The sequence below is a fragment of the Theropithecus gelada genome, chromosome X (genome assembly GCF_003255815.1).
Source record: "Theropithecus gelada isolate Dixy chromosome X, Tgel_1.0, whole genome shotgun sequence".
Lineage (NCBI taxonomy): Eukaryota > Metazoa > Chordata > Mammalia > Primates > Cercopithecidae > Theropithecus > Theropithecus gelada.
Window position 1 is genome coordinate 136,476,889 of NC_037689.1, and position 27,398 is coordinate 136,504,286.

Below are 27,398 nucleotides of genomic sequence, written 5' to 3' on the forward strand. Positions count from 1 at the left end.
GGCAGATCAGTATCCGAACTGAGGCAGTTTGACCAAATTACTGAATGTTTTACAGGATTCTGAGATAATACAGTAAAAAACAGAGTTATTGACTTTGAGACTCTACAATCAAATCTACAAAAACAGCAAAATTAAGTAAATAGTAAACTATTCCAAAAAAATGATAAACATCAAGAGATTTAGGCCCCATAGTAAAAAGTGCATTTTCCACTAATATGGAGCAAGCTTCTCAAATTACAGGTTTTTGAATGAAGACTTGTTAAGTGGTCAAGTTACCTGCTTCACCTGCAAGTAATGTCAAACCAGATACAAACAAATAACTACTACCATCTTGGCATTCTCTACGTACACACACCTCCCTGTAAAGAAACGTAAAGGTCAGACCTCCTCTGTGAGAAAAACCCCACTGTGACTGGATAAAGAAATTACAATCGTTTAAATATAAGACAGATTAAGGAGACACCATGAGGCAGGAAGCACATTAGTTGGGAAATCAAAATACCTATATTCCAGTACTGGCTTTGCCACTGGTTAACAAGCATTGGTGCCTGGGGCTAGTCCATTCTTTTTTTGAGGTTTCAGTTGACTCAACAACAAAATAAGGGAGGAGTAGACAAGATCGGAGATTTTCAAATTTCGGTATCTGACTTTCCAAGAATGAGTAGCCTGGTATATCTTCCTACCATTTGTGTATTCCTATTTTTCCCATTTCAATTTCCACAGTGACCTTTTGCCCATTTGACAAAAGACAGACAGACATACCTCTCATCCTGAATTTTAGTATGGAGCATTGTACCAGAGGGCAAGATCCTCCGGGGTACCAAACAACAAAGAAGGAATTCAAGAACATAGAGACTCCTGAAAAAGAATCCCTGGAGAGCAAAGCAGAGTGTTTGGGTAAGAAATATTGATGAGGCAGTGCCTTTATTTCACCCAAGTGACAAACTCATGGCAAGGCTCTGCACCTTAGATACCTATCTTTGTGTTAGAATTCAGTAGTGAAATGCTTGTCACAGGGGAATAGAATGAAATCAGACTCTTTCAAACAGAAAGCCAGTCTGAGTTGGCAGGCGGGCTTGACAATGAGTACTGGTTTCACTGTTGAGGTTACATGGCAGACATTTCCCATAAACTGAATGAGTTCATTAAGCAATGCCAAGGCTGTGATAAAAATGTACTGAAAATGTATAATCAATATGCAATATGCTGAAAGTTATCTCCTTCATAACCATTTAAACTCATGATTAAAATGTACATACATATATCCCAACATAAAGATGTATGAACAGTTACACAGTTTTTCAACATGTTTTTTTCCTTTTAGAGGGGATCTAAGCAAAAAGAGAAATTAAGGATCACTGAAACAGATATTCTGAAAAGCCCGTCCATCTCCATCAGTCAGTCTGGACTTCTCTAATGTTCAGAAGCATTTTTTACCCATTCCTTTTAACCCCTGAGCCAAGCCTTATGTGATTTTCAGTCTTCAGAATATGTATTACTGGATTCTGCAAATCTCCTTGAAACATGTAGCATCTCACCTTTCAAATTCTTAAGTAAGAATGAAAAAGAATATACTGCTTCATCTCTCTCTCCTGGCTCATGAGTGATGATCAATAATAATTTCATGTTGTCTTTACCATAAGGACTTGATTAGGGATAGAATGTTTTCTTTTAAAAACCAAATTTTGCATTACTTGACACTTTGTTCCTGCAATTAGCTACAAAATGCAATACAATTGCTGACACTCTTCCCATGAAACAGCTGCTTGATACATTTTAATAATCTCCAGAGAATAGTAATGATAGTCAGCACTATGGATGCTTCCAGAAGTGTGGGTTTGTTTTTGTTTTTGTTTGCATTAATGGCAAGGAAAGCATAGAATAAATTTGTGTTCAGGAGAAATACAGGTTGTTTTCTGGATGATAAGAATGAATAGGGTTTGCTTCTAGATACCCATTCATTTTGGTGACTTCTTTATGTATTCAGTTTACAGACAAAAAAAAAAAAAAAAAGGAAGTGAACAAAAATGTCAAATAGAGGAGAGAATATAAATAGGAAGAAGGTTTTCATTCACATATTAAGAAAGAGACATTGAAATCCTATTATGTGCAAGGTCTTGGGTTAAGCACTAGGAGTAGAAAAATATGAATAAGATGCAGTCCCTGCCCTCTACAAGCTCATGTTTCAATATGGGATGAAATCAGAAACAAAACTGTCAAGTTTTGTTTATTTCATTCTTATGGCAATGATGCCTTAAGAGTGGAATGCTATGAGAACACAGAAAAGGGACATCTGAGGAAATTCTAGGGCCAAAAAGAAAAGCTTTTTGGACAAAGTAATGCTTGTGCTAAGACTGGAAGATTGAGCAAAAAATAGAGGAAAAGGGTAGTCTAGGTAGAGAAACAGCAGATACAATGGAAAGAGGATGTGAAAGAACCTGGCCGAGCTGGATAAACACAGTTGGAACAAAATTGTGTGCTTACACACACACACACACACACACGAACACAAGGGAGGAGACTTATCCTGATGAGAAATGAGGCAGTTATGAATCAGGGCTCTATATGCTATACTAACGAATGCAAGAATTATTCTGAATAAATGATCCTATTTTCAGCAACCATGTATGTCTGGTATATACCAACATGCTAGGAGTGAATGTGAAGAAATGAAGATGGGTAGGACATATTCTGTGTATTGTCATTCACCCACAGAGGGTTCCAGAAAATGTTCAATCAGCCTGCACCATCAGGCTATAGTCCAACAACCCATTTGGACCGAAGTTCACAGGGAGGTAAAAATTGGGAACAAGCCTACCTTATTACACTCAACTCAATACCCACCCACAGGCAAAACGCATTGAATTCTACGCTTGGTGGCATACCATGAAGCTTTTCTCATAGTCAGTCCCCTTACCCTTTTTCTCACATCTTATTTTTCTCTCTCTCCCACGTATCTCTTGGTTCATCCAATTCCTTTGCTCTTACCACCTGCCTTAATCTGGATTTCAGAATCAGTCACCAGTTGGTGTTCAGAATCAAGGATTAGACTGGGCATCTGATCAGAGCCAAGCAGTTTGAAAAGGCTTAGAAGAAACTCTTCAGAAAGGTTGTCTTAAATACTGTAGTTGTGTGGCCACTGTAGCGAGCATGAGGTTAGAAGTATAAAACTACTTTAAAGTTCATACGGAACCAAAAAAGAGCCAACATTGCCAAGACAAAACTAAACCAAAAGAACAAAACTGGAGGCATCACGCTACCTAACTTCAAACTATACTACAAGGCTACAGTAACCAAAACAGCATGGTACTGGTACCAAAACAGAGATATAGACCAATGGAACAGAACAGAGCCCTCAGAAATAATACCACACATCTACATTCATCTGATTTTTGACAAACCTGACAAAAACAAGAAATGGAGAAAGGATTCCCTATTTAATACGTGGTGCTGGGAAAACTGGCTAGCCATATGTTGAAAGCTGAAACTGGATCCCTTCCTTACACCTTATACAAAAATTAATTAAAGATGGATTAGAGACTTAAATGTTAGCCCTAAAACCATAGAAACCCTAGAAGAAAACCTAGACAATACCATTCAGGACATAGGCACGGGCAAGGACTTCATGTCTAAAACACCAAAAGCAATGGCAACAAAAGTCAAAATTGACAAATGGGATCTAATTAAACTAAAGAGCTTCTGCACAGCAAAAGAAACTACCATCAGAGTGAACAGGCAACCTACAGAATGGGAGAAAATTTTTGCAATCTCCTCATCTGACAAAGGGCTAATATCCAGAATCTACAAAGAACTTAAACAAATTTACAAGAAAAAAACAAACACCCCATCAAAAAGTGGGCAAAGGATATGAACAGACACTTCTCAAAAGAAGATATCTATGCAGCCAACAGACACATGAAAAAATGCTCATCATCACTGGACATCAGAGAAATGCAAGTCAAAACCACAATGAGATACCATCTCACACCAGTTAGAATGGCGATCATTAAAACGTCAGGACACAACAGGTGCTGGAGAGGATGTGGAGAAATAGGAACACTTTTACACTATTGGTGGGACTGTAAACCAGTTCAACCATTGTGGAAGACAGTGTGGGGATTCCTCAAGGATCTAGAACTAGAAATACCATTTGACCCAGCCATCCCATTACTGGGTACATACCCAAAGGATTATAAATCATGCTGTGATAAAGACACATGCCCACATATGCTTACTGTGGCAATATTCACAATAGCAAAGACTTGGAACCAACCCAAATGTCCATCAATGATAGACCAGATTAAGAAAATGTGGCACATATACACCATGGAATACTATGCAGCCATAAAAAAAGATGAGTTCATGTCCTTTGGAGGGACACGGATGAAGCTGGAAACCATCATTCACAGCAAACTATCACAAGGACAAAAAAATCAAACACCACATGTTCTCATTCACAGGTGCGAATTGAACAATGAGAACACTTGGACACAGGAAGGGGAACATCACACACCAGGGCCTGTCGTGGGGTTGGGGGAGGGGGGAGGGATAGCATTAGGAGATATATCTAATGTAAATGATGAGTTAATGGGTACAGCATACCAACATGGGACACGTATACATATGTAACAAACCTGCATGTTGTGCGCATGTACCCTAGAACTTAAAAGTATAATTTTAAAAAAAGAGGTATAATTAACAGTGGAGGACATGATTAATGGGGTAGAATGGCCTCAGCTCAAGTGGCTTTTTCTAGTTGAAGGATATGATCAAGGTTGGGAGAAGGTCGTTAAGGTCAGGAATGTCGGCGTGACCACAGAGAGGTGGAAAACAGGTCTGGGAAATTTACCTGAGTTGTTGGGTGTCGTCAGGATTCAGGGATATGATTTTGTTAAGGGATGTAGTTGTGCTTCGAATATGGTGAAAGCTGAAAGATGTAATGCTACAAGGGACAGGGAGCCATTATACTGTTTCTTTTTTTCTCTGATTTCAAGCTCTACCATTGTCTGTGCTTTACCAATATTCTCAGTCCTTCCCCTATGAAACGTTATTTTCCTCTTCCAGTCCCTCCACATAGTCAGGACACACCTATGCTAAACAAAACAAAAGAGGTCAAAACCCCAACTCGGAAGGTATGTATTTGAATGAGGAACAGATTGTTGCTAGTGGGGGAAAATGGCTTCTGCATTTAGTAATGCATTTCTGCATGGAGACTCAGGGATTCATAGAGGAAGCTGCACAAGAAAGGCTGAAGAAATAATCATTTCATCTAAATATGATAGAATCCATGCCCTCACAGACTGGTAGAAGAGAAACTTTAATACATATGATTTAGTGGCAGAGCAGTCATCAGCACAAACTGGAGTGGGAAAAGTATGCCTAAGGAATCAGAAGGCCAAGCTTCTCATCTGGGCTCTGCCACCAGATAGTTTAGAGTCTTTGGGCAAATAACATTCTTCTTTGTCTTCTTTGACCGTCAATTTCTCCATCTCTAAAATGGGATTTGATTTGCCTTTCCCTGTTGATTAGTGATGGTGAACATCTTTTCATATACCTGTTGGCCATTTATATGTCTTTTTCTTTGGAGAAATGTCTATTTAAGCACTTTGCCAATTTTTAAGTGGTAATATTTGGTTTTTGCTATTCAGTTGTAGGAGTTCTCTACATATTCTGGGTATTAACCTCGTATCAGATATACAGTTTGCAAATATTTTCCTTCATTCCGTACACTGCCTTTTCACTGTATTATTTCCTTTGCTGTGCAGATGCTTTTTACTTTGATGCAATCCTGCTTGTTTATTTCTGCTTTTGTAGCCTGTACTTTTAGTGTAATATCTAAGAAATCATTGCCAAGATCAATGTCAAGAGGCATTTTCCCCATGTTATCTTCTGGGAGTTTTACAGTTTCATATTTTACATTGAAGAGTCTTTTTTTAGTTGATTTTTGCAAGTGGTGAGAGATAGGGGTCTAATATTATTCTTTTGCATGTGGCTATACAGTATTCCCAGCATCATTCATAGAAGAGGCTATTCTTTCCCCATTGTGTATTCTTGGCACCCTTATCAAAGATCAGTTGATTATATATATATATGAGTTTATTTCTGGGGAAATGCAAATCAAGACCACAGTGAGAGATCATACCATACCTGTTAGGATGGCTACTATCAAAACAAAACAAAACAAAACAAAACAACACAAAACAAAACAAAAACTACCAAGTGTTAGTGAGAATGCAGAGAAATTGGAACCTATATACACTGTTGGTAGGAATGTAAAATGGGGCAGCTACTATGGAAAGGAGTATTGAGGTTCCTCAAAAAATTAAAAATAGAACTACCATATGATCTAGCAATACCATTTTTCAGTATTTACACAAAAGAATTAAAATCAGGATCTGGAAAAAATATTTGGATTCACATGTCCATTATAGTATTATTCACAACAGCCAAGATATGGAAACAACCCAAATGCCCATCGATAAATGAATGAAGAAAGAAAACCTGGTGTAGACATACGATGAATGTTCAGCATTCAACTGGTATAAAGTTTCAGTTATGAAAGATGATTAAGTTCTAGAGATATGCTATAACATTTTGCCTATGGTTATATAACATTTTGCCTATAGTTATCATTACAGTAGAATGCACTTAAAATTTTTTTAAAAAGACAGGTCTCATGGTAAGTATTCTTACCACAATTCCAAAAAATGAGGAGCTTTGACTAGTGAGCAGTAAAGACCAGAGCTAGAAGAAACCTCAGCATTTTGTTTATGGTTTTGTTTTGCTTTGTTTTTTTAAGAAGAAGCAAAGTAGGGCGGGCGCAGAGGCTCACACCTGTAATCACAGGACTTTGGCAGGCCAAGTCAGGCAGACCACTTGAGCCCAGGAGTTTGAGACCAGTCCAGCCAACATGGCGAAACCTTGTTTCTACTAAAAATACAAAAATTAGCTGGGCATGGTGGCACACGCCTGTAGTACCAAGTACTCAGGAGTCTGAGGCAGAAGAATCACTTGAACCCGGGAGGCGGAGGTTGTAGTGAACCGAGATTGCACCACTGCACTCCAGCCTCCAGCCTGGGTGATAGAGTGAGATTCTGTCAAACAAACAAGGAAGAGAAGAAGAAGGAGGAGGAGGAGGAGGAGGGAGGAGGAGGAGGGAGGAGGAGGAGGGAGGAGGANAGGAGGATCACTTGTGCCCAGCCTGGGCAATATCGCAAGACCTCGCATCTAAAAACAGAAGAAAGAAGGAGGAAAGAGGAAAGAGGAAAGAGGAAAGAGGGAGGAGGGAGGAGGAGGAGGGAGGAGGAGGGGGAGGGGGAGGAGGAGGGGGAGGGGAAGAAGAAGAGGAAGAAGAAGAGGAAGGGGAAGGGGAAGAAGTAGAAGAAGAAGAGGAAGAGGAGGAGGAGGAGGAGGAGGAAAAGGAGGAAGAGGAAGAGGAAGAAGGAAGAGAAGAAAAGAAGAAGGAGGGGGGAGAGGGGAGGGGGATGGGGAGGGAAAGAAGAAGAAGGGGAAGAAAGAAGAAGAGGAGGGAGGAGGAAGAAGAAGAGGAGGAAGAGGAAGAAGAGGAAGAGAAGCAGCAGCAAGGTAAAGGTAAAAATGTACTGAGGTTCTATGTCACTTCTCTACGTGTGTGTGTTTTTTTATTATTTTTGTATTTTTTAAAAGCAATGAGGCAACACTGTCATCAGTTCTTGTTAAAATGAAAGTACAACTGGAGATGTTCCCAGGTCACAAAAATTACCTGCAGTACAAATAGGATAAAGGCAGTTTGGGGGAATATTAATGACATCACACTTAATCATACTAATGTCTTTTAGTTAGGTAGTAGCTTCCTCCCAAATAACTCAAATGATGCATCGCTACTTTCTTCATGCTTATCCTCATGACACCCCTGTGAAGTGAGGAAACAAAACATTAGCATCCTCCATTAGGCCTATGTGGAAGGAAAAGTTTAGCCTGTGTCTAGATCACCATGAATATGTTGTGACAAGGAACTAAATGTTCCACAGATTTACAGAAAGGAACTGATGTCCTGGATTTTGGTTTTGGTTTCTGTTTGTTTTTCACCAGCTAAGCTAACAAGCTTCATAGAATCACAGAGTTTTACAGAAACACACAGAGAGGAGAGGACAGTGAATAGTGGCAGAGATGGGAAGAGGATTCAAGTTGGCTGTCTCTATCTATGGCTTTCCACCATGCCCCTGCCTGCCTCATATTTCTGTTAAACGGGATGCAGTTTCCTGTGACAACACCTCCTCAATCATTCTGGTTTATTAGAGAGATTAAAAATAAAAGTGATCCTTAATCTAAATACCCTAGCAGCCTCTGAGTACAATTTAGAAGATGAGATATATCAGTAGCCCAACAGGCTGGAAAGCTTGAAAGTGCTTCCAGGTTTTGCACAAGGTCACACTGGACTATTCTCAAACTCCAAGACAATGGTTACCTAACAAATATGAGAGACTACTGAATGTGGTTCCTAATTTGCCTAAGTGTCTTATCATTTAGTCTTAAAAAAATGGTTTAATTATTACACAAACTATTGTTGTTAGAAAATAAGTAAACAGTAAATAAAAATATTATTTTCTCAGCAGAATGCCTAGCATTGGAATAATTTTATTAGGAGAGACTATCATTTTTGATGAATAAAAGCCATCTGGTAATAAAATTAAACATGACATTTTTTCGACAAGATGCCTTGAGAGATGAAAACACTGCTAGCATAGGTGATCTATATAGATACCATATAATTTGGCTACTTGAAAAAAAACCAGCACCCTGTTTATAATCGACTCTTGAATCTGACGGTTTTACATGCATTACTTCATTTTATTTTTACAACCAGACAACTTGGCACTATTATTACACCCATTTGACAGATGAAAAACTGAGGCAGAGGGAAGTTAACAAAGCCAACTAAAGTCACATAGTTAGTAAATGATAGAGATAAAATTCAAACTCAAATAGACTACCTCCTATGTCTATGTGCCTGGAAATGTACCAGTGGTAGGATTGTTTGTTTTGAATTTTTTGCCCTATAAGGGCAATGGAGTTCAGCTCCATCTCCATATCAGATCATGGTAATTGCAACCAAAGAAGCACTTTGAACTCATCTATCACAATTTCTTTCATTTTGCCCATGAGAACACTGAGGACTAAGCCAGGTCCAAGATCAAACAATGAGTGAATGGCAGATCCAGGAATTGAAATTATGTGCCATGACCTCACACTTCTCCAGCCTGAATTTCTTCCACTACACTATGCACTTGCCCTCTACTGGGTTAGCAAATCCAGTTAATCACTGCTTCAGCAGCAGCATGTATTACCCCAACATGGGAGGAAGGAGGGTACATTTTCCCATAAAATGGAAACATTTAAAAAACTGTTTTAGAGATGCAGTCTTGCTATGTTGCCTAGGCTGCATTTGAACTCCTGGGCTCAAGCAATCCTTTTGCCTCAGCCTCACGGGTAGCTGGGAGTGCAGGGGCACAGGACTGCATGCAGCTGGAAACATTTTTTAAAGAGTAGGCTGCCATACCAACTAAATAAATTTGCTCTAGAATAAATTTCTATAAAGCAACCTGATTTTCCCATTGAATCCATTTTAAAAATAGAAATGTGTTACATTAGATTATCTTGCCACATGATATTATAAAAAGTATATCGAAATAGTCATAGGAAGGAAACATAGAAATTTAACAGAAATAGAACATTCTTAATAATCACCTATTAGCTCGCTATCTCTTCATACCAAATATTTAATACTGTTATAATGTTGCTTGTGTGACAAATATTTAAAATAAACCGAACCTGAAAACCCTTCAGAAGAAAGAAGACTGACATAGCTTTGTAAATGTGTGTATCATTCTGAAGGCATGTAAGGGGTTAAATGGCCCAGCCACACTTCAGTTCCTCTACATACTAAGGAATTGGACATACTGGCAAGAGACAGAAAATGTCTCTAAGATATCTCTAAAGTGTAGCACAAATGTTGTATCACATACATTAAGGTAGCAGCAGTGTTGGCAGATGTCAGGGTAAGCATTCAGTTTTTATAGAAATCTAATTATTTTAAATATTCAGATCTCCCTGGGTCACTGTTTGCTCTGCCCCGTCCTTTCCCTTTCCTTATAGTGTTCACTCTTAGACTCTGTTCCTACTCTACTAACAAGCCTCTGGGTTATTCTGAATACTCTGCCAGAACTGCTGTAACCAGCATCAGCTGCAAAATGGAAGGTGCAAATCCTGCAAGTAGCTCCAGATGTGCAAATCCACAGAGGGAACTCATGGCTATTATTCATTTAATTAAATTTTAAAATTCAAAATTGGATCATTTTCAGCTAAAGTAAAGCTTTGGCTGATGTTCATTTTGTTGAATAATCTTAACGTTGACCAAAATGACTTCTTAATGACTCAGATAGTAGATGAAGTTCTGATCCAAATGATGTATGAAAAATGTTAACACTGGAAAATTAGCAAATGATAATACTAGTCAGCTATATCAGGGAAAATCGGTGAATTATTGAACTCGTATTGGAAATTTCTTAGGGATCATGGTGAAGTTAACATGTGTTTTCTTAACAGCTATTACGCAGCTTTTGGCTATAAAATACGTGTACATTTTGATGATAAACTAAGCATATATAAAACGTGCTATTCATTTGTGAGTTCATTCTCAGTGTTGATGAGGGGACAAAAACATAATCTATATGACGTCCTTAGTAACCTACAATACCTTGGAGGATAGGAATGAATTTTCTCATTACAATAATAAAAATAGCCCATTGTTTTATTGTTACACATAAAAATAATAGTTTGATTTGTACAGCTTAATTATGCTCTCTCTGGTTTTCACTAGTTCCCTAGTTTCCAACAACAAGCAGAATCATTTTCCACCTAACTCACTATATGATCTCTCACAGTTTCCTTGGTGGACTCTTATATTTACACTCCTTGCCTAAATCTTGGTCTTCCAAAATCTCCTTTATTAACACCTTCCTCTTCTTTCTCTATACTCACTCCTGTTGTGAATATCATCTGCTCCCTGTCAGCAACTAGCCATATGCTAACATCTCTCTTTAATCACCTTATTTTCTGTAGCAGATGAATTTGGCAATTAAGTCAGAAAATCAGATTTCTAATTCTTAGTACAGGTGAAAAGGCGTATACCATGTGTTTCATAAATATTTGTTGAACGAACAAATGAATAATTGAATGCAATCTATGCTATATAATGATGAGCTATTATCATAGGCTCCTCAGCTGGGATCTCTAAATCATGTTCTATAAAAATGTAGGAAAGTCCATCGATTGAAAATTTATCAAAATTTGTTACTATTTTTCTAAAAGGCTCCAGGTTCGGAATGTAAATATTCTCATTCAAAATAGCTTTTCTCTGCCATTAGCATGCAGAGGGAGTATGCAAGCATTAGTATATATGACTGCAACATGTGCATCACACAGAAAGCCCAAACTTCCTCTAGCACTGGAACACACAAACATCATTTACTACTTAGGTGAATGGGACAGTCAATCTACCTAGCTGCCTCATTTTAAAATACAATCAAAGAAAGCAGGAGCTGAAACTAGCGTAGAGTTTTGAGGTTTAAATAAAGAGTGAAAGAGACAATTGCACACCATTGCGTCATTCTGAGCATGCTTGCTGGTGTCTTCCTTATTGTAGCTCATCTCTTAATAAATTTTTGTACTTCATTTCCTCAACACTAGGCAATGTACACAAATATCCTGAAGATTGCTGAGAACAGAAGTTAAGAATGACTAAGTATTCGTTTTAGAAAGATGAGGGCTAAGGTTTTATACTCTTTCTCTTAACATGTATCCTTGGCTGTCGGTTACCACTTATAGACGAGTAAAATATATGCTACACTGAGTTGGGAAATAAGTTTATTCTCTTATGCTAATGATATGTTTGTTTTAATATCTGCAACCAGGAACAATGAAAGGAAGAAACTAAGAGAGAAATGGCATTTAACTACCAGAAAGGCCTCTTTAGAAACTAGATCAAAATGAAAACTTCCCTCCCTAGAAGCAAGTTTGTCAGTATGGAAGAACTCCATTTTGAAACTGATTTGGTATCCTGGGATTTTATTTTGCTGCCGAGTTGTACTGGCCAGAATACCAGGAGGCTATGGTGATCACAACTACACTTCTTACCGGATCTCCCTACAATTGAAGTGAACAGCCGGTGAGGCCCACCTTGAAACATTTCCTAACCCAAAATATTCATTTAGAAGGGATCCAGCACCTGGTAGATAATCAATAAACAGTAACTATTATTACTAATTTCTTCATATTTAGAAATTCCTGAGCTAAATAAATTTCTTGGTATTGTCATAGATATCTGGAGTAGGCAGATTTCATCTGAAAATAACATTCAGAATTAGAGGCCTTGCAGAGATAAAGCTATAACAGTAATCATCACAGTTATGGGAAATAGCACAGACATCTAACCATAATAGGAGACTGATTACATTTGATAGTTGAGCCACACAATGATACTATGCAGACATAAAAATAATTATATAAAATGATAATGACATGGGAAAACAATAATAATTTACTATTAAGTGGGAAAAAAACAGGTTATACATCTTTGTGGAGTTAAATGGCCAGCCCAGAGTTATACAACTACTTTGAAAAAGCACTAGGAAAGAACCAAGATTCATCCATACCCAAACCGTGTTCATACTATTGTGTCACATTAAAACCCCAAAATGCAAGTTTGGAGTCCCCAAATAAGCTATAATATCCACTGCCTTGAATTAAGTGAAGACTTAGTATAAATTTCCAGGCAGATAGTTTTAAAGACTTTATTTATAAACAAAGGAATGCTGAAAGTATGTTTTTGGCATCTTAAAAGAATCCTGCCTGAACAGTATGTCTCAAGGCCTGTAGATTTCCTAATATTTGAAAAAATAGAGACTTCCTTTTTTTCCAGAAATACACTGAATGATACCTTCAGAGTGAGGTATATGTACTGTGGGATTATGTGCAGGGCACTTAATCATAGGGGGCCAAAATTATGGTCTATGAAGGGTAAGATTTGGAGCAGATATTCTCTAAAATTTTCTAGCTTTCTGGGTTAAGATTTAAAAATACAGCCCTTACCCCTATGTACCCATAAAAATTAAATCATTAAAAATAAAAATAACACATAAATAAATAAAAACATAGCTTTCTGAGTAAAGATGGAGAAACATAGGCTTTATGTTTAGACAGACTTGGTTTTGAATTCTAACCAGAGCCTATGTATTAGTCCGTTTTCACGCTGTTGATAAAGACATATCCGAGACTGGACAACTTACAAAAGAAAGAGGTTTCATTGGACTCACAGTTCCATGTGGCTGGGGAGACCTCACAATCATGGAGGAACACAAGGAGGAGCAAGTCACATCTTATGAGGATGGCACCAAGCAAACAGAGAGCTTGTGCAAAGAAACTCCTGTTATTGAAACCATCAGATCTCATGAGACCCATTCAGTATCACGAGAACAGCACGGGAAAGACCAGCCCCCATGATTCAGTCATATCCCACCAGGTTCCTCCCACAACACTTAGGAATTATGGGAGCTACAAGATGAGACTGGAGTGGAGACACAGAGCCAAACCGTATCAGCCTCCATTACCCTATGTGGCACCTCTGAGTGAATTAGAAAGCTCTCCCCTCAAGGTAGACACAACTCTGTAGGCACATGTAGACAGCCTTTGGGAGAACAAAGTCCCCCTTCCTTGGGAAAAGACAGTCCCAAGCAAGGGCTCCAGGCTTAGTTAGCAGACCATACACTGGAATCTAGCTCCCATTACTTCCCTCGGTATGCATCCTTGTACACTGTGCAACCACAAGCTTCCTTTGAAATGGAGGCCCTGGGCCCAGTGCAGGCCCACAGTTACTAAAGCTCAGAGTCAAACTATCAAGAGGAAAAGATAATAGAGCTGGCCTGAAATTTAGTAGTCGCTAGTCCATTGATGGCCTCTCATGATGTTATAGCTGTTAAGTGCTAATGGATGGCTGCTACTTGAGAACCCTGGGAGAAATATTATTAATGATCACAGAAATAGAGTGCATGCTTTCCTCAATTTGGTACTTAAAACACAAATTCCTCTCATGGACTAAAATTGGGAACCCTTGCACCCTTTGAAACAAGTGGTTGTTATTGCTCTCATATATTGCATGCCTACTGTGTGTCTGGTACTTTACACATATCTTGCAAGAGATATGGAGCATTCTGGTCAGGACCCTTTTCTTCCAGTCTTGGCTCACTGTGTGACCCTGGGCAAGTCATTGCCCCTCTCTGGCCTCGTTTCCTCCTCTAAATCATTCAGGCATAGGCTAGATCATCTCTAAAGGTCTTTTCAGCTCTGAGTTATATGACTCCATAGCTCTCTTTTAGAAAATAAGTCAGATCTCTGAATGAGGTGGAGAGTAGGAGGGAAGCAGAAATAGTTTCAGTAACAATGGAGATGGCTGGCATTTTGACACTCCCTGAACATGACTATATTTTCTTAAAGACAATCAATAAGGGAGAGTTTGGGAAAGTATTTCAAGTAACTATAAATGTCAGTTGTATAATCTTATGTAATATAACTTATATTACCAGTGACCTCCAGAAACATCATCGTAACGTAGCCTTCTCCCAAATATCACCAGAAAATAAATACATTTCTGTTTCATCTGTATAACCTCTGTGCTAGATAGTTGAAAAAGTCCCCTTTTGCACTGGTTTGCATTCCCATCAGCAATAAAGAGAAGTAATTCTTTCTCCACAGCCTTGCCAAGAGAATATGTTGTCATACTTTTAAATTTTCACCAGTTTGATAGGAAGAAAACAGCATCTTGCTATTGTTTTAATGTGCATTTCTCTAATTATAAGTGAGCTTAGGCATTTTTCCTATATTTATGGGACATCTTGCATATACAAATATATATGCACATATATATATATACACACACACACACATATATATACGTGTGTGTGTGTGTGAGAATTTCCTGCTCATGTCTTTATTTTTCCCTTTTTTTTGATCATCACTATGCCAACTGGGTGTAATGAGGGTTTTAGTCATTTAGCCCTCGATTTAAGAGTTCTTTATATTTGCGGGATATTAGTCTTTTGTGATATGGTGCAAACATTTTCTTCCTGTTTATCAGTTGTCTTTCAATTTTGTTTAGCATGTTTTATAGTGCAATTGTTTTAGTTTCATGTAGTCTATCAATAATTTATGTATTTAGTTACTTTTGCATATGGAATTTGATGTAAATTGAAAAGTTGTAGTTGGAAAGCCTTAAACAACAAACTTTAAGAGGAAATTACCCATATTTTCTTCTAGCTTTTCTGTGGTTTCATTTTTACACTTATTTAGCTGTTCCTTTTGGAGTTCATTATTTTATATAGCATGAGATATAGGGATAATTAAATGATGATAATAATAGAGTCCAATCCATATAACAAAATAAATATCCTGGAGTATATACTGACAAAAATAAATAATTGAATAAATAAATAAATGGAGAAGAAGGGCAGATGTTTTTATAGTAGAATTCAAATTAATAAATGTAGAATGAGTGATATAGATAGAACATTGCTACTGGGCAAACACCACAAAAGTAATTATTGTAGTTAAGAAATGTTGATGGGTGCTAAAATTAGTGAGCAAAACATATGATGAATCACAGGTATTCATGGTATTTACATAATCTCGAAGTATTTCCTAACAAAATACAAATTAATACAAACGGAAAACGAGTATCATCCTTATAATGGAATGACCTGGTGACACCACATTTCCCAAGTGATCAAGGTTAACCTCACCAGTAAGGAGACATAGAGAAATTATGTATCTCTTGGTATCATGCATTGGGAAAGACACACTTCTGTGTTACCCCTGCCAAAAATTCCTAACCTGAATTTAACCATGAGGAAACTTCAGAAAAACTCACATTGAGAAACATACTGAAAAATATCTTACCAGTATACCTCAAAAATATCAAGGTCATGAAAGACAAGAAAAGGCAGAACTGTCACAGACTAGAAGAGGCTAAGGAGAATGGCAACTAATTGAAACGTGAGATACTGGATGAGATCCTCGACCAGGAAAGGAACAGTAGTAGAATAACTGGTGAAATCTAAATAAAATCTGTAGTGTAGTTGACAGTATTGTATCAATGAGTGTCGCCTAGTTTCAATAATTGTACCATGGTAATAGAAGAAGTTAAAATGAGGGGAAACTAAGTATGCAGAAAATCTGTACTAACGTTGCCACTTTTCAGTAAGTCTAAAATTATTTCAAAATACAAAGTTTAAAATGTCCCTTTTTGCAATCCACTCTATTTATCCAAAGTGAACAGCTTAAGAACTGAAGCAGCTTTCATCATCAATGCTTAATGAAAACGTATCTCTAATACAATAGAGTACTCAAACCTAAACTCTAGCTATTGGTTAACCATCATAGCTGAATACCATCCCTTCTAGAAACTCATCCCTCATTACACCCAGTTGGCATAGTGATGATCAAAAACACAGATACATAGGAACCAGACAAAGCAAATTCTCACGCTTTTTGCACATCATAGCTATATGATCTTAAGTGCCTTAATCTCTTAGAGATGTACTTTCCATACCTGTGAAATTGAGATAATTCCTACCTTCCCATAAAGCATAATAAAAATTAAATGACACACCATGTTGTCATAAAGATTAAATGAGTTAAGGTGTAAAAGTGCCTCTTACACTGTCAAGAAACTAGTAGATACCAAGTAGTAACTACTCTTTCCATCAATTTTATTATCATGCTAATTGATCAAACATTTCCTCTTGGGATCTATGCTTTTAAAATTACTAGAACTACTTCTGGTCATTAGAGATATATGTTTTACCTCCTGTATAACACTAGAGACTATTGGATCCTTGAAATAGCCTCCAGTTTTGCTGTTGTCATTTGTTTTAGTCTGATCAGACTGCTATAACAAAACACCATATTCTGAGTGGTTTCACAGAGACATTTATTTCTCACAGTCTGAAGCCCGAAAGTCCAAGCTGAGGGTACCAGCATAGTCAGGTTCTGGTGAGGGCTCCCTTCCTGGTTGCAGATAACCACCTACTTGCTGCATCCTCTGACAACAGAGAGGGGAGGCTCTAGTCTCTATTCCTCTTCTTATAAGGGCACTAATCACATCACAGGTGCCCCAACTTTATGAACTCATCTAAACTTAAGTATCTCCTTAAAGTCTTACCTCCAAATATCATCAAGTTGGGGGTTAGGGCTTCAATATGAACTTTGTGGGCAAACATCTAATCCATAATATTATTGATAGTCATTTTACTTGGTAGACTTAATTTCAAATTTAGAAATAAATACATTTTAAACAAATAATTACCCTACCATAAAAGTTGACTAATTATTATTTCAGGATATTATCCCTTATAATTTCCTATACATATATGTTACAGATATTATAAATTATACTGAACATATAGTGTGTGTTTTCATTCAGCATTTGCATCAATATTCATACACTTAGAAAACACCCAAAATTCATGATTTTTACCATGCTTAATATTTAATCAGAGTATGCATTATAGTACTAATTAATCCTCTATTGTTTGATATTTTACGGTTTGCTTCACACAATATTATTCTTATAAACAATGTTACAATGTGTTGCAAAGCATGTAAACAAGCAACTCCACTTTTGAGAGCATTTATCTATGCCAATAAATATTCTTTCGTAATATTCTTTTTAACAACTGCATTCAGAGAGGGGTGGAGCTACAAGACCAAAGAGAAGGCTCCACTCCTTGTCCCACCCCAACTCAAGGACAGCAATTTAACAACCATATAATAATAATAAAAAAAAAGGATCTTCAATCAGGTAAACATTCACAGTACCGGGTGTTAACATTGTATCACTGAAAGAGGCAATGAAGAGAGCAGAAAAGACAGTCTTAAATTGCCAACATTACCCCTCCCCTATCCCCTAGCAATGGTCACATGGCATGGAGAGAGAATCTGCACTTGGGAGAGAAAGAGTGCAGCAACTGTGAAACATTGCACTGACCTCGGTGCTGCCCTGTCTCAGCAGAAAGCAAAACTGGGATAATTTCAGCTGATGCCCCCCTGTGGGTTGAGTACTTATTTTATTTATTTTTTAATTTTGATTTTCATTTATTTTTTAACTTTCATTTTAGGTTTAGGAGTACATGTGAAGGTTTGTTACATAAGGAAACACGTGTCACAGGGGTTTGTTGTAGATATTATTTCATCACCCAGGTATTAAACCCAGTATCCAATAGTTATATTTTCTGCTCCTTTCTCTCTTCCCAACAGCCCTCCCCCAAGTAGACCCTAGTGTCTGTTGTTTTTTCTTTGTATTCATATCTTCTTATCATTTAGTTCCCACATATAAATGAGAACATGCAGTGTCTGGTTTTCTGTTCCTGCTTTAGTTTGTTAAGTATGATAGCCTCCAGCTTCATCCATGTTCCCACAAAAGACATGATCTCATTTTTTATGGCTGCATAGTATTCTATGGTATATATCTACCACATTTTGTTTATCCAATCTGTCATTGATGGGCATGTAGGTTAATTCCATGTCTTTGGTATTATGAATAGTGCTGCAATGAACCTCTGTGTGCATGTCCCTTTATGGTAAAATGCTTTATATTCCTCTGCGTATGTACCCAGTAATGGGATTGCTGGGTCGAATGGTAGTTCTGCTTTTAGCTTTTTGAGAAATCACCACACTGCTTTCTGCAATGGATGAACTAATTTACATTTGGAGGGAGTATTTAAACCACCCTCAGAGGAGAATCGCCCATCCCAGCAGGTGGAACGTCAAATCTGGCAAGCCTCACCATGGTAAGCTGAAGTGCACAGGTACCCTAAATAAACTTGAAAAGCAGTCTGGAGAGGGTCCAGCAAGATGGTCAAATAGGAACAGCTTTGGTCTGCTGCTCCCAGCGAGATCCCCGCAGAAGGCAGGTGATTTCTGCATTTCCAACGGAGGAACCTGGTTCATCTCACTGGGACTGGTTGGACAGTGGGTGCAACCCACAGAGGGCGAGCCGAAGCAGGGCAGGGCATCACCTCACCCGGGAAATGCAAGGGGTTGGGGGATTTCCCTTTCCTAGCCAAGGGAAGCCATGAGAGACTCCCAGGAAGAACGGTACACTCCTGCCCAGATACTGCGCTTTTGCCACAGTCCTTGCAACCAGCAGACCAGGAGATTCCCTCCAATGCCTGGCTTGGCAGGTCCCACTCCCACAGAGTCCAGCAAGCTAAGATGCATTGGTGTGAAATCCTTGCTGCTAGCGCAGAAGTCTGAAATTGACCTGGGGTGCTCGAGCTTGGTGGGGGGAAGGGCAACCACCATCTGCTTAGGCTTGAGTAGGTAGTTTTATGCTCACAGTGTAAACAAAGCTGCTGGGAAGTTCAAACTGGGCGGAGCCCACCACAGCTCAGCAAGGCAGACTGCCTCTCTAGATTCCTCCTCTGTGGGCAGGGCATCTCTGAACAAAAGGCAGCAGCCCCAGTCAGGGACTTAGGGATAAAACCCCCGTATCCCTGGAACAGAGCACCTAGGGGATGGGGCCGCTGTGGGTGCAGCTTCCGCAGACTTAAAAGTTCCTGCTTGCCGGCTCTGAAAAGAACAGTGGTTCACTCAGCACAGCGTTCGAGCTCTGATAACAGACAGACTGCCTCCTCAAGTGGGTCCCTGACCCACATGTAGTCTGACGGGGATACACCTCCCAGTAGGGGCCAACAGACACCTCACACAGAAGACCCACCAGATGTCCCAGATGCATCTGGTGGGTGCCAGATGCATCTGGGACAAAACTTCCAGAGGAAGGATCAGGCAGCAATAGTTGCTGTTCGGCAGCCTCAGATGGTGATACCCATGCAAACAGGGTCTGGAGTGGACCTCCAGCAAACCTCAACAGACCTGCAGCTGAAGAGCCTGACTGTTAGAAGGAAAACTAACAAACAGAAAGGAATAGCATCAACATCAGCAAAAAGAACGTCCACACCAAAATCCCATCCGTAGGAAACCAATATCAAACACCAAAGGTAGATGAAACCACAAAGATGGGGAGGAACCAGCACAGAAAGCTTGAAAATTCCAAAAACAAGAACGCCTCTTCTCCTACAAAGGATCACAACTCTTCGCCAGCAAGGGAACAAAATTGAATGGAGAATGATTTTGATGAACTGACAGAAGTAGGCTTCAGAAGGTGGATAATAACAAACTCCTCTGAGCTAAATGAGCATGTTCTAACCCAACACAAGGAAGCTAAGAACCTTGAAAAAAGGTTAGACAAAATGCGAACTAGAATAACCAATGTAGAGAAGAACATAAAAGACCTGATGGAACTGAAAAATGCAGCATGAGAATTTCGTGAAGCATACGCAGGTTTCAATAGTTGAATTGATCAAGTGGAAGAAAGGGTATCTGTGATTGAAGATCAAATGAATGAAATAAAGTGAGGAGACAAGACTAGAGAAAAAAGAGTGAAAAGAAATAAACAAAGGCTCCAGGAAATATGGGACTATGTGAAAAGACCAAATATACGTTAGATTGGCATACCTAAAAGTGATGAGGAGAATAGAACCATATTGGAAAACACTCTTCAGGGTATTATCCAAGAGAACGTCCCCAACCTAGCAAGGCAGGCCAACATTCAAATTCAGGAAATACAGAGAACACCACAAAGATATTCCTTGAAAAGAGCAACACAAAGACACATAATCATCAGATTCACCAAGGTTGAAATGAAGGAAAAATGTTAAGGGCAGCCAGAGAGAAAGGTCAGGTTACCCACAAAGGGAAGCCCATCAGACCAACAGCGGACATATCTGCAGAAATCCTATATAAGCCAGAAGAGAGTGGGGGCCAATATTCAACATTCTTAAAGAAAAGAATTTTCAACCCAGAATTTCATATCCAGCCGAACTAAGCTTCATAAGTGAAGAAGAAATAATTTACAGATAAGCAAATGCTGAGAGATTTTGTCACCACCAGGCTTGCCTTATAAGAGCTCCTGAAGGAAGCACTAAACATGGAAAGGAACAACCAGTACCAGCCACTGCAAAAACATGCCAAATTGTAAAGACCATTGACGCTATGAAGAAACTGCATCAACTAATGGGCAAAATAATCAGCTAACATTATAATGACAGGATCAAATTCACACATAACAATATTAACTTGAAATGTAAATGGGCTAAATGCCCTAATTAAAAGACACAGAAGGCAAACTGGATAAAGACTCAAGATCAGTTGGTGTGCTGTATTCAGGAGACCCATCTCACATGCAAAGACACACATAGGCTCAAAATAAAGGCATGGAGGATGATTTCCAAAGCAAATGGAAAGAAAAAAAAAAAGCAGGGGTTGCAATCCTAGTCTCTGATAAAACAGACTTTAAGCCAACAAAGGTCAAAAAAACCAAAGAAGGGCATTACATAATGGTAAAGGAATCAATACAATAAGAAGAGCTAACTATCCTAAATATATATGCACCCAATACAGGAGCACCCAGATTCATAAAGCAAGTCCTTAGAGACCTACAAAGAGACTTAGACTCCCTAATAGTGGGAGACTTTAACACCTCAATGCCAGTATTAAACAGATCAACGAGACAGAAAATTAACAAGGATGTCCAGGACTTGAACTCAGTACTGGACCAAGCAGACCTAATAAAAATCTACAGAACTCTCCACCCCAAATCAACAGAATATACATTCTTCTCAGCACCACATCGCACTTATCCCAAAATTGACCACATACTTCGAAGTAAAGCACTCCTCAGCAAATGTAAAAGACGAGACATCACAATAAACTGTCTCTCAGACCACAGTGCAATCAAATTAGAACTCAGGATTAAGAAACTCACTCAGAACTGCACAACTACATGGAAAAATGAACAAGCTGCTCCTGAATGACTACTGGGTATAACGAAATAAAGAGAGAAATGAAGATATTCTTTGAAACCAACGAGAACAAAGACACAATGTATCAGAATCTCTGGGACACATTTAAAGCAGGGTGTAGAGGGAAATTTATAGCACTAAATGCCCACAAGAAAAAGCAAGAAAGATCTAAAATTGATACCCTAACATGAAAATTAAACAAACTAGAGAAGCAAGAGCAAACACATTCAAAAGCTAGCAGCAGACAATAAATACCTAAGATCAGAGCAGAAAGGAAGGAGATAGAGACACAAAAATCCCTTCAAAAAATCAATGAATTCAGGAGCTGGTTTTTTGAAAAGATCAACAAAATAAATAGACCACTAGCTACACAAATAAAGAAGAAAAGAGAGAAGAATCAAGCAGACGCAATAAAAAAATGATAAAGGGGATATTACCACCAATCCCACAGAAATACAAACTACCATCAGAGAATACTATAAACACCTCTACACAAATAAACTGGAAAAACTAGAAGAAATGGATAAATTCCTGGACACACACAACCGCCCAAGACTAAACCAAGAAGAAGTCGAATCTCTGAATAGACCAAAAATAGGTTTTGAAATTCAGGCAGTAATTAATAGCCTACCAACCAAAAAAAGTCCAAGACCAGACACATTTACAGCCGAATTCTACCGGAGGTACAAAGAGGAGCTGGTACCATTCCTTCTGAAACTATTCCAATCAACAGAAAAAGGGGGAATCCTCCCTAATTCATTTAATGAGGCCAGCATGATCCTGATAACAAAAACTGGCAGAGACACAACAAAAAAAGAAAATTTTAGGCCAATATCCCTGATGAACATCGATGCAAAAATCCTCAATAAAATACTGGCAAACTGAATCCAGCAGCACATCAAAAAGCTTATCCACCATGATCAAGTTGACTTCATTCCCAGGATGCAAGGCTGGTTCAACATACACAAAGCAATAAACGTAAACCATCACAAAAACAGAACCAATGACAAAAATCATATGATTATCTCAATAGATGCAGAAAAGGCCTTCGATAAAATTCAGCAGCCCTTCATGCTAAAAACTCTCAAAAAACTAGTTATTTTTGGAACGTGTCTCAAAATAATTAGACCTATTTATGACAAACCCAAAGCCAGTATCATATGGAATGGGCCAAAACTGGAAGCATTCCCTTTGAAAACCGGCAGAAGACAAGGATGCCCTCTGTCACCACTCCTATTCAATATAGTGTGTCCAGAATTGGTGGGTTCTTGGTCTCGCTGACTTCAAGAATGAAGTCGCAGACCCTCGCAGTGAGTGTTACAGTTCTTTCTTTTCTCTCTTTCTCTTTCTTTCTTTCTTTCTTTGAGACTGAGTCTCGCTCTGTCGCCCAGGCTGGAGTGCAGTGGCATGATCTCGGCTCACTGCAAGCTCCGCCTCCTGGGTTCATGCTATTCTCCTGCCTCAGCCTCCCGAGTAGCTGGGACTACAGGTGTGTGCCACCATGCCTGGCTAATATTTTTGTACTTTTAGTAGAGAAGGGGTTTCACTGTGTTAGCCAGGATGGTCTCGATCTCCTGACCTCGTGATCCACCCGCCTTGGCCTCCCAAAGTGCTGGGATTACCGACATAAGCCACTGTGCACGGCCGAAGGTTACAGTCCTTAAAGATGGTGTGTCTGGAGTTTGTTCCTTCAGATATTCAGATACGTCCGGAGTTTCTTCCTTCTGATGGCTTCGTGGTCTTGCTGACTTCAGGAGTGAAGCTGTAGACCTTCAAGATGAGTGTTACAGCTCTTAAAGGCTGCCCATCTGGAGTTGTTTGTTCCTTCCAGTGGGTTTGTGGTCTCGCTGGCTTCAGGAGTGAAGCTGCAGACCTTCACAGTGAGTGTTACAGCTCATAAAGGCAGCGTGGACCCAAAGAGTGAGCAGCAGCAAGATTTATTGTGAAGAGCGAAAGAACCAAGCTTCCACAGCGTGGAAGGGGACCCGAGTGGGTTGCCACTGCTGGCTCCAGCAGCCTGGTTTAATTCTCTTATCTGACCCCACCCACATCCTGCTGATAGGTCTGTTTTGACAGAGTGCTGATTGGTACATTTACAATCCCTGAGCTAAACAAAGGGTGCTGACTGGTGCATTTACAAATCTTTTAGCTAGACACAAAAGTTCTCCAAGTCCCCACTAGATTAGCTAGAAACAGAGCACTGATTGGTGCATTTACAAACCTTGAGCTATTCAGAGTGCTGATTGGTGCATTTACAGTCCTTTAGCTAGACATAAAAGTTCTCCAAGTCCCCACTAGATTAGCTAGACACACAGCACTCATTGGTGCGTTTACAAACCTTGAGCTAGACACAGGGTGCTGATTGGTGTGTTTACAATCCTCCAGCTAGACATAAAATTTCTCCAAGTCCCCACCAGATTAGCTAGATAAAGAGTACTGATTGGTGCATCCACAAACACCAAGCTAGACACAGAGTGCTGATTGGTGCATATACAATCCTCCGGCTAGACATAAAAGTTCTCCAAGTACCCTCCGGCAAGTCAGGAACCCAGCTGGCTTCACCTAGTGGATGCCACACCGGGGCCACGGGCGGAGCTGCTCCTCAGTCCTGCACGCCACACCTGCACTCCTCAGCCCTTGGGCGGTTGATGGGACCTGGTGCCTTGGAACAGGGGGTGGCGCCCACTGGGGAGGCTCGGGCCATGTGGGAGCCCACAGTGAGGTTGGTGGGGGAGGGGGTTGGTCATAGCAGGCTGTAGGTCCCAAGCCCTGCCCCACGGGGAGGTGGCTGACGCCCAGTGAGAATTTCAGCGCGTCCCTGGCCCAGGTGCTAAGCCCCTCACTGCCCAGTGCAGGTGGCCCCTGCTGGCGCTCTGAGTGCGGGTCGACCGAGCCTGCACCCACTCGGAACTTACGCTGGCCCGTGAGGGGCTCCCACAGTGCAGTGGAGGGCTGAAGGGGTCCTCAAGCGCTACCAGAGTGGACGCTGAGGCCGAGGAAGCCCTGAGAGCCAGGGCTGCTAGCACGTTGTCACCTCTCATAGTATTGGAAATTCTGGCCAGGGCAATAACGCAAGAGAAAGAAAGGGTATTCAGTTAAGGAAAGAGTAAGTCGAATTGTTTCTGTTTGAAGATGATATGATTGTATATTTAGATAACCCTATCATTTCAGCCCCAAATATCCTTAATCTGATTAGCAATTTCAACAAAGTCTCAGGATACAAAATCAATGTGCAAAAATCACAAGCATTCCTATACACCAATAACAGACAGAGAGCCAAATTATGAGTGAACTCCCATTCACAATAGCTACTAAAAGAATAAAATACCTAGTAATACAACTTACAAGGGACGAGAAGGACCTCTTCGAGGAGAACTACAAACTGTTACTCAAGGAAATAAAAGAGGAAACAAACAAATGGAAAAACATTCCATGCTCATAGATAGGAAGAATCAATATCGAGAAAATGGCCATACTGCCCAAGGTAATTTACAGATTCAATGCCATTCCCATCAAGCTACCATTGACTTTCTTCACAGAATTGGAAAAAACTACTTTAAACCTCATATGGAACCAAAACAGAGTCCGCATAGCCAAGACAATCCTAAGCCAAAAGAACAAAGCTGGAGGCATCATGCTACCTGACTTCAAACTATACTACAAGGCTACAGTAACCAAAACAGCATGGTACTAGTACCAAAACAGATATATAGACCAATGGAACAGAACAGAGGCCTCAGAAATAATAGCACACATCTACAGCCATCTGATCTTTGACAAACCTGACAAAAACAAGAAATGGGGAAAGGATTCCCTATTTAATAAATGTTGCTGGGAAAACTGGCTGGCCATATGTAGAAAGCTGAAGCTGGTTCCCTTCCTTACAACTTATACAAAAATTAAGTCAAGATGGATTAAAGACTTAAATGTTAGACCTAAAACCATAAAAACCCTAGAAGAAAACCTAGGCAATACCATTTAGGACATAGGCATGGACAAAGACGTCATGACTAATATACCAAAAGCAATGGCAACAAAAACCAAAATTGAAAAATGGGATCTAATTAAACTAAAGAGCTTCTGAACAGCAAAAGAAACTATCATCAGAGTGAACAGGCAACCTACAGAATGGGAGAAAATTTTTGCATTCTATCCATCTGACAAAGGGCTAACATCCAGAATCTACAAGGAACTTAAATAAATTTACAAGATAAAAACAAACGACCCCATCAAAAAGTGGGCAAAGGATATGAATGGATGCTTCTCAAAAGAAGACATTTATGTGGCCAACAAACATGAAAAAAAGCTCATCATCACTGGTCATTAGAGAAAGGCAAATCAAAACCACAATGAGGTACCATCTCATGCCAGTTAGAATGGCGATCATTGAAACCTTAGGAAACAACAGATGCTGGAGAGGATGTGGAGAAATAGGAATGCTTTTACACTGTTGGTGGCAGTGTGAATTAGTTCAACCACTGTGGAAGACAGTGTAGTGATTCCTCCAGGATCTAGAACCAGAAATACCATCTGACCCACCAATCCCATTACTTGGTATATATCCAAAGGATTATAAATTATTCTACTATAAAGACACATGCACACATATGTTTATTGCAGTACTGTTCACAATAGCAAAGTCTTGGAACCAACCCAAATGCCCATCAATTATAGACTGGATAAAGAAAATGTGGCACATATACACCACGGAATACTATGCAGCCATAAAAAAGGATGAGTTCATGTCCTTTGCAGGGACATGGATGAAACTGGAAACCATCATTCTTAGCAAAGCAACACAATAAGAGAAAACCAAACACCACATGTTCCCACTCATAAGTGGGAGTTGAACAATGAGAACACACGGACACAGGGAGGGGAACATCACACACCGGGGCCTGTTGGGGGTCGGGGGCGTGGGGAGGGATAGCATTAGAAGAAATACCTAATGTAAATGACGAGTTGATGGGTGTAGCAAACCCACATGTCACATATATACTTATGTAAACAAACCAGCGAGTTGTGCACATATACCCTAGAACTTAAAGTATAATTAAAAAAAAAAAAAAGATGAACACAAAAGCGTAAAGATGTATTGCATTTTTAAATATGGAACTTTAATAAATCTGACATTGCTGTCACAAAAAAAAAAAAAAAGAAAAGAAAAGAAAAGCAATCTGGGACACAAGGACTGCAAATTCAAGGCAAATCTTAGTGCTAAACTTGGCTAAGAGCCAGTAGACTCTGGGGGAAATGTGACCTACTGAGACACCAGCTGGGGAATCTAAGGAATTGTTTGTACCACTTGTCCCCCAACCCCAAGCTGCACAGCTCGCAGTTCCAAAATAAATCCCTTCCTTCCACTTGAAGAGAGGAGAGGGGAGAGTAAAGACACCTCTGTCTTGCATTATGGATACCAGCTCAGTCACAGTAAAATAGGACACCAAT

The 27,398-nt window shown here is 39.5% G+C and overlaps 1 protein-coding gene across 4 annotated transcripts in view; it reads right to left on the reverse strand.

Moving 5' to 3' along the window:
- The window catches only part of FGF13 (fibroblast growth factor 13), a 577,259-nt gene that overhangs the window by 344,206 nt on the left and 205,655 nt on the right, over positions 1-27,398 (reverse strand). The window contains exon 3 of one of the 4 annotated variants that reach the window (XM_025373333.1): positions 13,353-13,462. The exons of the other annotated variants lie outside the window; for them this stretch is intronic. The gene's annotated coding sequence lies outside the window, so the exon portion shown is untranslated. The remainder of the gene's footprint in view (positions 1-13,352; positions 13,463-27,398) is intronic. 4 annotated transcript variants of the gene reach the window in all.